Here is a 16093-nt window from a genome sequence, read left to right on the forward strand (position 1 = left end):
TGAATTCATAGAATGTTGGAGTGTCTGTCCTCTTGTACTTAAGTCGGCATTGTGCCTTTTGAATTTTATTCCGATGCAATATCTGTACTTCATCGTCAATAAGAAGGTCTAAGGGGTACAGTAAACCTGAAGTGAAGCATCGGAATCTGAAGCAGGACTAACAGGAGAGGTTCAAATCACAGAAAGTTAGAGTGTCAATCCTCTTGTACTTTAGTCGGCATTGTGCCTTTTGTATTAAAATCGGATGCAATTTATGTGTTACATCGTTAATAAGAAGGTCCAAGTAATACAGTAAACCTGAAGTGAAGCATCGGAATCTAAAACTGTACTCACAGGAGAGGTTCAAATCATAGAGAGTTAGAGTGTCATTCTTCTTGTACTTAAGTCGGCATTGTGCCTTTTGTATTAAATTCGGATGCAATTTCGGTGTTTCATCGTCAATAAGACGGTCCAAGGTATAGAGTAAACCTGAAGTGAATCATCGGAATCTAAAACTGGACTCACAGGAGAGGTTCAAATCATAGAAAGTTATAGTGTCAGTCCTCTTGTACTTAAGTCGGCATTGCGCCTATTGTATTAAATTCGGATGTAATTTCTGTGTTTCATCGTCAATAAGAAGGTCACATTCATACAGTAAACCTGAAGTGAAGCATCGGAATCTAAAACTGGACTCACAGGAGAGGTTCAAATCATAGAAAGTTAGAGTGTCAGTCCTCTTGTACTTAAGTCGGCATTGCGCCTTTTGTATTAAATTCGGATGCAATTTCCGTGTTTCATCGTCAATAAGAAGTTCCTAGGTATACAGGAAATCTGAAGTGATGCATCGGAACCTAAAACTGGACTCAGAGGAGAGGCTCAAATCAAAGAAATTTAGAGTGTCAGTCCTCTTGTACTTAAGTCGGCATTTTGCCTTTTGTATTAAATTCGGATGCAATTTCTGTGTGTCATCGTTAATAAGAAAGTCCAAGGTATACAGTAAACCTGAAGTGAAGCATCGGAATCCAAACATGGACCCACAGGAGAGGTTCAAATCATAGAAAGTTAGAGTGTCAGTCCTCTTGCACTCAAGTCGGCATAGTGCTTTTCGAATTTAATTCCGATGCAATATCTGTGCTTCATCGTCAATAGGAAGGTCCAAGGGATACAGTAAACCTGTATTGAAGCATCGGAATCTAAAACTGGACTCGCAGGAGAGGTTCAAATCATAGAATGTTAGAGTGTCAGTCCTCTTGTACTGAAGTCGGCATTGTGCCTTTTGTATTAAATTCGGATGCAATTTCTGTGTTTCATCGTCAATAAGAAGGTCCAAAGGATACCAAAAACCTGAAGTGAAGCATCGGAATCTAAAACTGGACTCACAGGAGTGGTTCAAATCACAGAAAGTTAGAGTGACAATCCTCTTGTACTTTAATCGGCATTGTGCCTCTTGTATGAAATTCGGATGCAATTTCAGTGTTACATCGTCAATAAGAAGGTCCAAGTGATACAGTAAACCTGAAGTGAAGCACCAGAATCTATAACTGTACTCACAGGAGAGGTTCAAATCATAGAGAGTTAGAGTGTCATTTTTCTTGCACTTAAGTCGGCATTGTCCCTTTTGTATTAAATTCGGATACAATTCCGGTGTTTCATTGTCAATAAGACGGTCAAAGGTGTAGAGTAAACCTGAAGTGAAGCATCGGAATCTAAAACTGGACTCACAGGAGAGGTTCAAATCATAGAAAGTTAAAGTGTCAGTCCTCTTGTACTTAAGTCGGTATTGTGCCTATTGCATTAAATTCAGAAGCAATATCTGTGTTTCATCGTCAATAAGAAGGTCACAGGCATACAGTAAACCTGAAGTGAAGCACCGGAATCTAAAACTGGATTCACAGGAGGGGTTCAAATCATAGCAAGTTAGAGTGTCAGTCCTCTTGTACTTAAGTCGGCATTGTGCCTTTTGAATTTAATTCCGATGCAATATCTGTGCTTCATCGTTAATAAGATGGTCCACGGGATACAGTGAACCTGAAGTGAAGCACCGGAATCTGAAACAGGACTCACAGGAAAGGTTCAAATCACAGAAAGTTAGAGTGTCAGTCCTCTTGTAATTAAGTCAGCATTGTGCCTTTTGTATTAAATTAGGATGCAATTTCTGTTTTTCATCATCAACATGAATGTCCAAGCTATACAGTAAACCTGAAGTAAAGCATCAGAATCTAAAACTGGACTCACAGGAGAGGTTCAAATCATAGAAAGTTAGAGTGTCAGTCCTCTTGTACTTAAGTCGGCATTGTGCCTTTTGTATTAAATTCGGATGCAATTTCTGTGTTTCATCTTCAATAAGACGGCCAAGGTATACGGTAAACCTGAAGTGAAGCATCGGAATCTAAAACTGGACCAACAGGAGAGGTTCAAATCATAGAAAGTTAGAGTGTCAGTCCTCTTGTAATTAAGTCGGCATTGTGCCTTTTGTATTAAATTAGGATGCAATTTCTGTGTTTCATCATCAACAAGAAGCTCCAAGCTATACAGTAAACCTGAGGTGAAGCATCGATATCTAAAACTTGACTCACAGGAGAGGTTCAAATCATTGAAAGTTAGAGTGTCAGTCCTCTTGTACTTAAGTCGTCATTGTGCTTTTTGTATTAAATTCGGATGCAATTTCTGTGTTTCATCGTCAATAAGAAGGTCCAAGGGAAACTGAAAACCTGAAGTGAAGCATCGGAATCTAAAACTGGACTCACAGAAGAGGTTCAAATCATAGTAAGTTAGAGTGTCAGTCCTCTTGTACTTAAGTCGTCATTGTGCCGTTTGTATTAAATTCGGATGCAATTTCTATGCTTCATCGTCAATAAGAAGGTCCAAGGGATACAGTAAACCTGAAGTGATGCATCGGAATCTAAAACTGGACTCACAAGAGAGGTTCAAATCATAGAAATTTAGAGTGGCAGTCCTCTTGTACTTAAGCCGGCATTGGGCCTTTTGTATTAAATTCGGATGCAATTTCTGTCTTTCATCGTCAATAAGAAGGTCCAAGGAATACAGTAAACCAGAAGTGAAGCATCGGAATCTAAAACTGGACTCACAGGAGATTTATAAATCATAGAAAGTTGGAGTGTCAGTCCTCTTGTACTTAAGTCGGCATTGTGCCTTTTGTATTAAATTCGGATGCAATTTCTGTGTTTCATCGCCAATAAGACGGCCAAGGTATACGGTAAACCTGAAGTGAAGCATCGGAATCTAAAACTTGACTCACAGGAGAGGTTCAAATCATTGAAAGTTAGAGTGTCAGTCCTCTTGTACTTAAGTCGTCATTGTGCTTTTTGTATTAAATTCGGATGCAATTTCTGTGTTTCATCGTCAATAAGAAGGTCCAAGGGAAACTGCAAACCTGAAGTGAAGCATCGGAATCTAAAACTGGACTCACAGAAGAGGTTCAAATCATAGTAAGTTAGAGTGTCAGTCCTCTTGTACTTAAGTCGTCATTGTGCCGTTTGTATTAAATTCGGACGCAATTTCTATGCTTCATCGTCAATAAGAAGGTCCAAGAGATTCAGTAAACCTGAAGTGAAGCATCGGAATCTAAAACTAGACTCACAGGAGAGGTTCAAATCATAGAAAGTTAAAGTGTCAGTCCTCTTGTACTTAAGTCGGCATTTTGCCTTTTGTATTATATTCGGATGCAATTTCAGTGTTTCATCGTCTATAAGAAGGGCCAAGGGATACAGTAAACCTGAAGTGAAGCATCGGAATCTGAAAGAGGACTCACAGGAGTGGTTCAAATCATAGAAAGTTAGAGTGTCAGTCCTCATTTACTTAAGTCGGCATTGTGCCTTTTGATTTAATTCCGATGCAATATCTGTGCTTCATCGTTAATAAGAAGGTCCATGGGATACAGTGAACCTGAAGTGAAGCATCGGAATCTGAAACAGGACTCACAGGAAAGGTTCATATCACAGAAAGTTACACTGCCAGTCTTCTTGTACTTTAGTCGTCATTGTGCCTTTTGTATAAAATTCGGATACAATTTCTGTGTTACAGCGTCAATAAGAAGGTCCAAGTGATACAGTAAACCTGAAGTGAAGCATCAGAATCTAAAACTGGACCCACAGGAGAGGTTCAAATCATAGAAAGTTAGAGTGTCAGTCCTCTTGTAATTAAGTCAGCATTGTGCCTTTTGTATTAAATTAGGATGCAATTTCTGTGTTTCATCTACAACAAGAAGGTCCAAGCTATACAGTAAAAATGAAGTGAAGCATCGGAATCTAAAACTGGACTCACAGGAGAGGTTCAAATCATAGAAAGTTAGAGTGTCAGGCCTCTTGTACTTAAGTCGGCATTGTGCCTTTTGTATTAAATTCGGATGCAATTTCTGTGTTTCATCGTCAATAAGACGGCCAAGGTATAAGGTAAACCTGAAGTGAAGCATCGGAATCTAAAACTGGACCCACAGGAGAGGTCCAAATCATAGAAAGTTAGAGTGTCAGTCCTCTTGTAATTAAGTCGGCATTGTGCCTTTTGTATTAAATTAGGATGCAATTTCTGTGTTTCATCATCAACAAGTAGGTCCAAGCTATACAGTAAACCTGAAGTGAAGCATCGGAATCTAAATCTGGACTCACAGGAGAGGTTCAAATCATAGAAAGTTAGAGTGTCAGTTCTCTTGTACTTAAGTCGTCATTGTGCTTTTTGTATTAAATTCGGATGCAATTTCTGTGTTTCATCGTCAATAAGTAGGTCCAAGGGAAACTGCAAACCTGAAGTGAAGCATCGGAATCTAAAACTGGACTCACAGAAGAGGTTCAAATCATAGTAAGTTAGAGTGTCTGTCCTCTTGTACTTAAGTCGTCATTGTGCCGTTTGTATTAAATTCGTATGCAATTTCTATGCTTCATCGTCAATAAGAAGGTCCAAGGGATACAGTAAACCAGAAGTGATGCATCGAAATCTAAAACTGGACTCACAGGAGAGGATCAAATCATAGAAATTTAGAGTGTCAGTCCTCTTGTACTTAAGCCGGCATTGGGAATTTTGTATTATATTCGGATGCAATTTCTGTGTTTCATCGTCAATAAGAAGGTCCAAGGGATACAGTAAACCTGAAGTGAAGCATCGGAATCAAAAACTGGACTCACAGGAGATTTTTAAATCATAGTAAGTTGGAGTGTCAGTCCTCTTGTACTTAAGTCGGCATTGTGCCTTTTGTATTAAATTCGGATGCAATTTCTGTGATTCATCGCCAATAAGAAGGTCCAAGGGATACAGTAAACCTGAAGTGAAGCAACGGAATCTAAAACTGGACCCACAGGAGAGGTTCAAATCATAGAAAGTTAGAGAGTCAGTCCTCTTGTACTTAAGTCGTCATTGTGCCTTTTGTATTTAATTCGGATGCAATTTCTGTGTTTCATCGTCAATAAGAAGGTCCAAGGGATACAGCAAACCTGAAGTGAAGCATCGGAATCTAAAACTACACTCACAGAAGAGGTTCAAATCATAGAATGTTAGAGTGTCAGTCCTCTTGTACTTAAGTAGGCATTGTGCCTTTTCTATTATATTCGGATGCAATTTCTGTGCTTCATCGTCAATAAGAAGGTTCAAGGGATACATTAAACCTGAAGTGATGCATCGGAATCTAAAACCGGACTCACAGGAGAGGTTCAAATAATAGAAAGTTAGAGTGTCAGTCCTCTTGTACTTAAACCGGCATTGGGCCTTTTGTATTCAATTCGGATGCAATTTCTGTGTTTCATCGTCAATAAGAAGATCCAAGGGATACAGTAAACCTGAAGTGAAGCATCGGAATCTAAAACTGGACACACAGGAGATTTTTAAATCATAGAAAGTTGGAGTGTCAGTCCTCTTGTACTTAAGTCGGCATTGTACCTTTTGCATTAAATTCGGATGCAATTTCTGTGTTTCATCGCCAATAAGACGGCCAAGATATACGGTAAACCTGAAGTGAAGCATCGGAATCTAAAACTGGACCCACAGGAGAGGTTCAAATCATAGAAAGTTAGCGTGGCAGTCCTCTTGTAGTTAAGTCTGCATTATGCCTTTTGTATTAAATTAGGATGCAATTTCTGTGTTTCATCATCAACAAGAAGGTCCAAGCTATACAGTAAACCTAAAGTGAAGCATTGGAATCTAAAACTGGACTCACAGGAGGGGTACAAATCATAGAAAGTTAGAGTGTCAGTCCTCTTGTACTTAAGTCGTCATTGCGCCTTTTGTATAAAATTCGGATGCAATTTCTGTGTTTCATCGTCAATAAGAAGGTCCAAGGGATACAGCAAACCTGAAGTGAAGCATCGGAATCTAAAACTGGACTCACAGAAGAGGTTCAAATCATAGAAAGTTAAAGTGTCAGTCCTCTTGTACTTAAGTCGGCATTGTGCCGTTTGTATTAAATTCGGATGCAATTTCTGTGCTTCATCGTCAATAAGAAGGTCCAAGGGATACAGTAAACCTGAAGTGATGCATCGGAATCTAAAACTGGACTCACAGGAGAGGTTCAAATCATAGAAAGTTAGAGTGTCAGTCCTCTTGTACTTAAGCTGGCATTGGGCCTTTTGTATTAAATTCGGATGCAATTTCTGTGTTTCATCGTCAATAAGAAGGTCCAAGGGATACAGTAAACCTGAAGTGAACCACGGAAGCTAAAACTGGACTAACATTAGATTTTTAAATCATAGGAATTTGGAGTGTCAGTCCTCTTGTACTTAAGTCGGCATTGTGCCTTTTGTATTAAATTCGGATGCAATTTCTGTGATTCATCGTCAATAAGAAGGACCAAGGGATACAGTAGACCTGAAGTGAAGCAACGGAATCTAAAACTGGACTCACAGGAGAGGTTGAAATCATAGAAACTTGAAGTGTCAGTCCTCTAGTACTTAAGTCGGCATTGTGCCTTTTGTATTAAATTCGGATGCAATTTCTGTGTTTCATCGTCATTAAGAAGGTCCAAATTATACAGTAAACCTGAAGTGAAGCAACGGAAACTATAACTGGACTCACAGGAGAGGTTCTAATCATAGGAAATTGTAGGGTCAGTCCCCTTGTACTTAAGTCGGCATTGTGCCTTTTGTATTAAATTCGGATGCAATTTCTGTGTTTCATCGTCAATAAGAAGGTCCATGGGAGACAGTAAACCTGATGTGGAGTATCGGAATCTAAAACTGGACTCACAGGAGTGGTTCAAATCATATAAAGTTAGAGTGTCAGTCCTCTTGTTCTTAAGTCGGCATTGTGCCTTTTGTATTAAATTCTGATGCAATTTCTGTGTTTCATCGTTAATAAGACGGTCCAACTGTTACAGTGAAGCTGAATTGAAGCATCGGAATCTAAAACTGGACTCACAGCAGAGGTTCAAATCACAGAGAGAGTGTCAGTCCTCTTGTACTTAAGTCGGCATTGTGCCTTTTGTATTACAATCGGATGCAATTTCTGTGTTTGATCGTCAATAAGAAGGTCCAAGGGATACAGTAAACCGGAAGTGAAGCATCGGAATCTAAAACTGGACTCACAGCAGAGGTTCAAATCATAGAAAGTTAGAGTGTCAGTCCTCTTGTACTTAAGCCTTCATTGTGCCTTTTGAATTTAATTCCGATGCAATATCTGTGCTTCATCGTTAATAAGAAGGTCCATGGGATACAGTGAACTTGAAGTGAAGCATCGGAAACTGAAACAGGACTCACAGGAAAGGTTCAAATCACAGTAAGTTACAGTGCCAGTCCTCTTGTTCTTAAGTCGGCATTGTGCCTTTTATATTAAATTCTGATGCAATTTCTGTGTGTCAACGTTAAGAAGACGGTCCAAGGGTTACAGTGAACCTGAATTGAAGCATCGGAATCTAAAACTGGACTCACAGCAGAGGTTCAAATAACAGAGAGAGTGTCAGTCCTCTTGTACTTAAGTCGGCATTGTGCCTTTTGTATTAAATTCGGATGCAATTTCTGTGTTTCATCGTCAATAAGACGGCCAAAGTATACGGTAAACCTGAAGTGAAGTATCGGAACCTAAAACGGGACTCACAGCAGAGGTTCAAATCATAGAAAGTTAGAGTGTCAGTCCTCTTGTACTTAAGTCGGCATTGTGCCTTTTCGTCAATAAGAATTTCCAAGGGATACAGTAAATCTGAAGTGAAGTATCGGAATCTAAAACTGGACTCACAGGAGAGGTTCAAATCATAGAAAGTTAGTGTGTCAGTCCTCTTGTACTTAAGTCGGCATTGTGCCGTTTGTATTAAATTCGGACGCAATTTCTGTGTTTCATCGTCAATAAGAAGGTCCAAGGGATACAGTAAACCTGAAGTGAAGCATCGGAATCTAAAACTGGACTCACAGCAGATGTTCAAATCATAGAAAGTTAGAGTATCAGTACTCTTGTACTTAAGTCGGAATTGTGCCTTATCGTCAATAAGAAGGTCCAAGGGATACAGTAAATCTGAAGTGAAGAAAGGGAATCTAAAACTGGACTCAGAGCAGAGGTTCAAATCATAGAAAGTTAGTGATTCAGTCTTCTTGTACTTAAGTCGACATTGTGCTTTTTGTATTAAATTCGGATGCAATTTCTGTGTGTCATCGTCAATAAGAAGGTCCAAGGGATACAGTAAACCTGAAGTAAAGCATCGGAATCTAAAACTGGACTCACAGCAGAGGTTCAAATCATAGAAAGTTAGAGTGTCAGTCCTCTTGTACTTAAGTCGGCATTGTGCATTATCGTCAATAAGAAGGTCCAAGGGATACAGTAAAAAGGAAATGAAGCATCGGAATCTAAAACTGGACTCACAGCAGAGGTTCAAATCATAGAAAGTTAGAGTGTCAGTCCTCTTGTACTTAAGTCGGCATTGTGCCTTGCCGTCAATAAGAATGTCCATGGGATACAGTAAATCTGAAGTGAAGCATCGGAATCTAAAAGTGGACTCACAGGAGAGGTTCAAATCATAGAAAGTTAGTGTGTCAGTCCTCTTGTACTTAAGTCAGCATTGTCGTTTTGGAATTAAATTCCGATGCAATTTCTGTGTTTCATCGTCAATAAGAAGGTAAAAGGGATACAGTAAACCTGAAGTGAAGCATCGGAATCTAAAACTGGACTCACAGGAGAGGTTCAAATCATAGAAAGTTAGTGTGTCAGTCCTCTTGTACTTAAGTCGGCATTGCGCCTTTTGTATTAAATTCGGATGCAATTTATCTGATTCATCGCCAATAAGTAGGTCCAAGGAAACAGTATACCTGAAGTGAAGCATCGGAATCTAAAACTGGACTCACAGGAGAGGTTCATATCATAGAAAGTTAGTGTGTCAGTCCTCTTGTACTTAAGTCGGCATTGTGCCTTATGTATCAAATTCGGATGCAATTTCTGTGTTTCATCGTCAATAAGAAGGTCCATGGGAGACAGTAAACCTGAAGTGGAGTATCGGAATCTAAAACTGGACTCACAGGAGTGGTTGAAATCATATAAAGTTAGAGTGTCAGTCCTCTTGTACTTAAGTTGGCATTGTGCCTTTTGCATTAAATTCGGGTGCAATTTCTGTGTTTCATCGTCAATAAGAAGGTCTAAGGCATTCAGTAAACCTGAAGTGAAGCATCGGAATCTAAAACTGGACTCACAGGAGAGTATTCAATTCATAGAATGTTAGAGCGTCAGTCCTCTTGTACTTAGGTCGGCATTGTGCCTTTTGTATTAAATTCGGATGCAATTTCTGTGTTTCGTCGGCAATAAGAAGGTCCAAGGTATACATTAAACCTGAAGTGAAGCATCGGAATCTAAAACTGGACTCACAGGAGCGGTTCAAATCATAGAAAGTTAGAGTGTCAGTCCTCTTGTTCTTAAGTCGGCATTGTGCCTTTTGTATTAAATTTTGATGCAATTTCTGTGTTTCATCGTTAGTAAGACGGTCCAACGGTTACAGTGAACGTGAATTGAAGCATCGGAATCTAAAACCGGACTCACAGCAGAGGTTCAAATCAGAGAGAGAGTGTCAGTCCTCTTGTACTTAAGTCGGCATTGTGCCTTTTGTATTACATTCGGATGCAATTACTGTGTTTGATCGTCAATAAGAAGGTCCAAGGGATACAGTAAACCGGAAGTGAAGCATCGGAATCTTAAACTAGACTCACAGCAGAGGTTGAAATCATAGAAAGTTAGAGTGTCAGTCCTCTTGTACTTTAGTCGGCATTGTGCCTTATCGTCAATAAGAAGGTCCAAGGTAGACAGTATATCTGAATTGAAGCATCGGAATCTAAAACTGGACTCACAGGAGAGGTTCAAATCATAGAAAGTTAGTGTGTCAGTCCGCTTGTACTTAAGTCGGCATTGTGCCGTTTGTATCAAATTCGGACGCAATTTCTGTGTTTCATCGTCAATAAGAAGGTCCAAGGGATACAGTAAACCTGAAGTGAAGCATCGGAATCCAAAACTGGACTCACAGCACAGGTTCAAATCATAGAAAGTTAGAGTGTCAGTCCTCTTGTACTTAAGTCGGCATTGTGCCTTATCGTCAATAAGAAGGTCCAAGGGATACAGTAAATCTGAAGTGAAGAAAGGGAATCTAAAACTGGACTCAGAGCTGAGGTTCAAATCATAGAAAGTTAGTGATTCAGTCTTCTTGTACTTAAGTCGACATTGTGCCTTTTGTATTAAATTCGGATGCAATTTCTGTGTGTCATCGTCAATAAGAGGGTCCAAGGGATACAGTAAACCTGAAGTGAAGCATCGGAATCTAAGACTGGACTCACAGCAGAGGTTCAAATCATAGAAAGTTAGACTGTCAGTCCTCTTGTACTTAAGTCGGCATTGTGCCTTATCGTCAATAAGAAGGTCCAAGGGATACAGTAAACCGGAAGTGAAGCATCGGAATCTAAAACTGGACTCACAGCAGAGGTTCAAATCATAGAAAGTTAGAGTGTTAGTCCTCTTGTACTTAAGTCGGCATTGTGCCTTATCGTCAATAAGAATGTCCATGGGATACAGTAAATCTGAAGTGAAGCATCGGAATCTAAAAGTGGACTCACAGGAGAGGTCCAAATCATAGAAAGTTAGTGTGTCAGTCCTCTTGTACTTAAGTCAGCATTGTCGTTTTGGAATTAAATTCCGATGCAATTTCTGTGTTTCATCGTCAATAAGAAGGTAAAAGGGATACAGTAAACCTGAAGTGAAGCATCGGGATCTAAAACTGGACTCACAGCAGAGGTTCAAATCACAGAGAGAGTGTCAGTCCTCTTGTACTTAAGTCGGCATTGTGCCTTATCGTCAATAAGAAGGTCCAAGGGATACAGTAAAAATAAAGTGATGTATCGGAATCTAAAACTGGACTCACAGGAGAGGTTCAAATCATAGAAGGTTAGTGTGACAGTCCTCTTGTTCTTAAGTCGGCATTGAGCCTTTTGTATTAAATTCGGATGCTATTTCTGTGTTTCGTCGTCAATAAGAAGATCCAAGGGATACAGTAAATCTGAAGTGAAGCATCGGAATCTAAAGCTGGACTCACAGGAGAGGTTCAAATCATAGAAAGTTAGTGCGCCAGTCCTCTTGTACTGAAGTCGGCATTGTGCGTTTTGTATTAAATTCGGATGCAATTTCTGTGTTTCATCGGGAATAAGAAGGTCCAAGGGAAACAGTAAACCTGTAGTGAAGCATCGGAATCTAAAACTGGACTCACAGGAGAGGTTCGAATCATAGTAAGTTAGAGTGTCAGTCCTCTTGTACTGAAGTCGGCATTGTGCCTTTTGTATTAAATTCGGATGCAATTTCTGTGTTTCATCGTCAATAAGAAGGTCCAAGGTATACATTAAACCTGAAGTGAAGCATCGGAATCTAAAACTGGACTCACAGGAGCGGTTCAAATCATAGAAAGTTAGAGTGTCAGTCCTCTTGTTCTTAAGTCGGCATTGTGCCTTTTGTATTAAATTTTGATGCAATTTCTGTGTTTCATCGTTAGTAAGACGGTCCAACGGTTACAGTGAACCTGAATTGAAGCATCGGAATCTAAAACCGGACTCACAGCAGAGGTTCAAATCAGAGAGAGAGTGTCAGTCCTCTTGTACTTAAGTCGGCATTGTGCCTTTTGTATTACATTCGGATGCAATTACTGTGTTTCATCGTCAATAAGTAGGTCCAAGGGATACAGTAAACTTGAAGTGAAGCATCGGAATCTAAAACTGGACTCACAGCAGAGGTTCAAATCATAGAAAGTTAGAGTGTCAGTCCTCTTGTACTTAAGTCGGCATTGTGCCTTATCGTCTATAAGAAAGTCCAAGGGATACAGTAAATCTGAAGTGAAGAAAGGGAATCTAAAACTGGACCCAGAGCAGAGGTTCAAATCATGGAAAGTTAGTGATTCAGTCTTCTTGTATTTAAGTCGGCATTGTGCCTTTTGTATTAAATTCGGATGCAATTTCTGTGTGTCATCGTCAATAAGAATGTCCAAGGGATACAGTAAACGTGAAGTGAAGCATCGGAACCTAAAACTGAACTCACAGCAGAGGTTCAAATCATAGCAAGTTAGAGTGTCAGTCCTCTTATACTTAAGTCGGCATTGTGCCTTTTCGTCAATAAGAAGGTCCAAGGGATACAGTAAATCTGAAGTGAAGTATCGGAATCTAAAACTGGACTCACAGGAGAGGTTCAAATCATAGAAAGTTAGTGTGTCAGTCCTCTTGTACTTAAGTCGGCATTGTGCCGTTTGAATTAAATTCGGACGCAATTTCTGTGTTTCATCGTCAATAAGAAGGTCCAAGGGATACAGTAAACCTGAAGTGAAGCATCGGAATCTAAAACTGGACTCACAGCACAGGTTCAAATCATAGAAAGTTAGAGTGTCAGTCCTCTTGTACTTATGTCGGCATTGTGCTTTATCGTCAATAAGAAGGTCCAAGGGATACAGTAAATCTGAAGTGAAGAAAGGGAATCTAAAACTGGACTCAGAGCTGAGGTTCAAATCATAGAAAGTTAGTGATTCAGTCTTCTTGTACTTAAGTCGACATTGTGCCTTTTGTATTAAATTCGGATGCAATTTCTGTGTGTCATCGTCAATAAGAGGGTCCAAGGGATACAGTAAACCTGAAGTGAAGCATCGGGATCTAAGACTGGACTCACAGCAGAGGTTCAAATCATAGAAAGTTAGACTGTCAGTCCTCTTGTACTTAAGTCGGCATTGTGCCTTATCGCCAATAAGAAGGTCCAAGGGATACAGTAAACCGGAAGTGAAGCATCGGAATCTAAAACTGGACTCACAGCAGAGGTTCAAATCATAGAAAGTTAGAGTGTCAGGCCTCTTGTACTTAAGACGGCATTGTGCCTTATCGTCAATAAGAATGTCCATGGGATACAGTAAATCTGAAGTGAAGCATCGGAATCTAAAAGTGGACTCACAGGAGAGGTTCAAATCATAGAAAGTTAGTGTGTCAGTCCTCTTGTACTTAAGTCGGCATTGTACCTTTTGTATTAAATTCGGATGCAATTTCTGTGTTTCATCGTCAATAAGTAGTCCAAGGGATACAGTAAACTTGAAGTGAAGCATCGGAATCTAAAACTGGACTCACAGCAGAGGTTCAAATCATAGAAAGTTAGAGTGTCAGTCCTCTTGTACTTAAGTCGGCATTGTGCCTTATCGTCAACAAGAAGGTCCAAGGGATACAGTAAATCTGAAGTGAAGAAAGGGAATCTAAAACTGGACTCAGAGCTGAGGTTCATATCATAGAAAGTTAGTGATTCAGTCTTCTTGTACTTAAGTCGACATTGTGCCTTTTGTATTAAATTCGGATGCAATTTCTGTGTGTCATCGTCAATAAGAGGGTCCAAGGGATACAGTAAACCTGAAGTGAAGCATCGGGATCTAAGACTGGACTCACAGCAGAGGTTCAAATCATAGAAAGTTAGACTGTCAGTCCTCTTGTACTTAAGTCGGCATTGTGCCTTATCGCCAATAAGAAGGTCCAAGGAATACAGTAAACCGGAAGTGTAGCATCGGAATCTAAAACTGGACTCACAGCAGAGGTTCAAATCATAGAAAGTTAGAGTGTCACGCCTCTTGTACTTAAGACGGCATTGTGCCTTATCGTCAATAAGAATGTCCATGGGATACAGTAAATCTGAAGTGAAGCATCGGAATCTAAAAGTGGACTCACAGGAGAGGTTCCAATCATAGAAAGTTAGTGTGTCACTCCTCTTGTACTTAAGTCAGCATTGTCGTTTTGGAATTAAATTCCGATGCAATTTCTGTGTTTCATCGTCAATAAGAAGGTAAAAGGGATACAGTAAACCTGTAGTGAAGCATCGGGATCTAAAACTGGACTCACAGCAGAGGTTCAAATCACAGAGAGAGTGTCAGTCCACTTGTACTTAAGTCGGCATTGTGCCTTATCGTCAATAAGAAGGTCCAAGGGATACAGTAAAAATAAAGTGATGTATCGGAATCTAAAACTGGACTCACAGGAGAGGTTCAAATCATAGAAGGTTAGTGTGACAGTCCTCTTGTACTTAAGTCGGCATTGAGCCTTTTGTATTAAATTCGGATGCTATTTCTGTGTTTCGTCGTCAATAAGAAGATCCAAGGGATACAGTAAATCTGAAGTGCAGCATCGGAATCTAAAGCTGGACTCACAGGAGAGGTTCAAATCATAGAAAGTTAGTGCGCCAGTCCTCTTGTACTGAAGTCGGCATTGTGCGTTTTGTATTAAATTCGGATGCAATTTCTGTGTTTCATCGTCAATACGAATGTCCAAGGGATACAGTAAACCTGAAGTGAAGCATCGGAATCTAAAACTGGACTCACAGCAGAGGTTCAAATCATAGAAAGTTAGAGTGTCAGTCCTCTTGTACTTAATTCGGCATTGTGCCTTACCGTCAATAAGAAGGTCCAAGGGATACAGTAAATCTGAAGTGAAGAAAGGGAATCTAAAACTGGACTCAGAGCAGAGGTTCAAATCATACAAAGTTAGTGATTCAGTCTTCTTGTACTTAAGTCGACATTGTGCCTTTTGTATTAAATTCGTATGCAATTTCTGTGTGTCATCGTCAATAAGAAGGTCCAAGGGATACAGTAAACCTGAAGTGAAGCATCGGAATCTAAAAACTGGACTCACAGCAGAGGTTCAAATCATAGAAAGTTAGAGTGTCAGTCCTCTTGTACTTAAGTCGGCATTGTGCCTTATCGTCAATAAGAATCTCCAAGGGATACAGTAACTCTGAAGTGAAGCATCGGAATCTAAAAGTGGACTCACAGGAGAGGTTGAAATCATAGAAAGTTAGTGTGTCAGTCCTGTTGTTCTTAAGTCAGCATTGTCGTTTTGGAATTAAATTCCGATGCAATTTCTGTGTTTCATCGTCAATAAGAAGGTCCAAGGGATACAGTAAACCTGAAGTGGAGTATCGGAATCTAAAACTGGACTCACAGGAGTGGTTCAAATCATATAAAGTTAGAGTGTCAGTCCTCTTGTACTTAAGTTGACATTGTGCCTTTTGCATTAAATTCGGGTGCAATTTCTGTGTTTCATCGTCAATTAAAAGGTCCAAGGAGTTCAGTAAACCTGAAGTGGAGTATCGGAATCTAAAACTGGACTCACAGGTGCGGTTCAAATCATAGAAAGTTAGAGTGTCAGTCCTCTTGTTCTTAAGTCACCATTGTGCCTTTTGTACTAATTTCTAATGCAATTTCTGTGTTTCATCGTTAATTAGACGGTCCAAGGGTTACAGTGAAACTGAAGTGAAGCATCGGAATCTCAAACTGGACTCACAGCAGAGGTTCAAATCACAGAGAGAGTTTCAGTCCTCTTGTACTTAAGTCGGCATTGTGCCTTATCGTCAATAAGAAGGTCCAAGGGATACAGTAAATCTGAATTGAAGCATCGGAATCTAAAACTGGACTCACAGGAGAGGTTCAAATTATAGAAAGTTAGTGTGGCAGTCCTCTAGTACTTAAGTCGGCATTGTACCTTTTGTATTAAATTCGGATGCAATTTCTGTGTTTCATCGTCAATAAGAAGGTTCAAGGAATTCAGTAAAATTGAAGTGATGTATCGGAATCTAAAACTGGACTCACAGGAGAGGTTCAAATCATAGAAAGTTAGTGTGTCAGTTCTCTTGTACTTAAGTCGGCATTGAGCCTTTTGTA

Source organism: Schistocerca americana, chromosome 6 (genome assembly GCF_021461395.2).
Source record: "Schistocerca americana isolate TAMUIC-IGC-003095 chromosome 6, iqSchAmer2.1, whole genome shotgun sequence".
Taxonomy (NCBI): Eukaryota; Metazoa; Arthropoda; class Insecta; order Orthoptera; family Acrididae; genus Schistocerca; species Schistocerca americana.